The 1,375-nt window shown below is 38.9% G+C and overlaps 1 pseudogene; it reads left to right on the top strand.

The window, feature by feature from the left end:
- Positions 1-381: 381 nt before the first annotated feature.
- On the top strand, positions 382-1,375 carry LOC100474678 (annotated as a pseudogene).

Genomic DNA, 1,375 nt, shown 5'->3' with positions numbered 1-1,375 from the left:
AATTCATTCAAATATTTGATGTGAAGCTCAGAACATACATATAGAATACGAATAGAATCTGTATAAATCTGAAATATTGTTTCTAATGCGCAAACTTTTTAAGATACTTATTTCTAAGAATTACAGTTATGTTTTCATAAAAAGCATGCTTTATCTCCACAAATATATTCCTGTGCAGTGACATCAATAATCCTTTATATTTACCTCTAGAACTGATTCTTACTTTCCTGAATGTTGTTACAGAGCATCTGCACAACCTCCCTGCTGAGGGTGATCAGACCTCATGGAGTCTCCATATGATCCCATTGTGTCCATCAGGTTTGCAGACCATTCTGGGTTCCTTTTTAATCTGTGCAAGAGTGTATCAAAGTAAAGAGGCAAATGAATGTGATGGTTTCAGGTGATACTATTTTGGGAGTGTTCATTGTCTCTCAAATTGGGATTGGTTTTATTGGAAACACATTGCTACTGGTGTTACTCATCAACACCTTCTTAGTCCAGCTACATACAAAGAAGCCTATAGATTTGATATTTATCCATTTGATTTTAGCGAATATCATGACAATTCTTTTCAGTGGAATTCCAGAAGTAATGAATGCCTTTGGAGTAAGAAATTTTCTAGACGACATTGGTTGTAAGGCAGTGCTCTACATCCACAGAGTAACACGGGGTCTTTCCCTCTGCACCATGTTTCTCCTAAGTATTTTTCAGGCCATCATTATCACTCCCAGCAACTCTAGGTGGGCATTGCTCAAACCCAAAATCTCCACATACATTTTTCCTGCCTTCTGTTCTTTCTGGGTCATCAACATGCTTATCTACATCCGTGTCATCATAACCACTGTGGCCCCCTAGAACACCACTGATGTTGGACCAGTGTATTCTCTGACATACTGTATTGGGAAGGATCCTGATTACATTCAGTTAGGTGTGTTTAGAGGGTGCATGTTCTTATGAGATTTCCTGTGTGTGTTTTTCATGATCGGGACCAGTGTGTACATGGTAAACTTCCTTTTCACATATCGCAAGAGAGTCCAGCACGTCCACAGGACCAGCCTCAGCCCAAGACCCTCTCCTGAAACCAAGGCCACCCACACAATCCTGGCATTATTGAGCTGCTTTGTTTTCTTTTACTGGAGCAATAGTTTCCTTACCATTTATGTAAGTTATAAACATAACATAAAAGGGCTAGAGAACATCAGTATAATTCTCTTCCATTGTTATTTGGCAATCTGTCCTTTGGTACTGATCAAAAATAATAAATGGTTCTTTCTGAACTGTGTCACTGCAAAGATGAAAAAATCCTCTCAACCCACTATTTCCCTCAAAACAAGATGCCCTCACACACTTTTCTGATACAATGGGCCTCAATTAG

Source organism: Ailuropoda melanoleuca, chromosome 3, assembly GCF_002007445.2.
Source record: "Ailuropoda melanoleuca isolate Jingjing chromosome 3, ASM200744v2, whole genome shotgun sequence".
Lineage (NCBI taxonomy): Eukaryota > Metazoa > Chordata > Mammalia > Carnivora > Ursidae > Ailuropoda > Ailuropoda melanoleuca.
The sequence above is the reverse complement of the archived record's forward strand: the minus strand, read 5'-3'. Positions and strand labels throughout refer to the sequence as shown.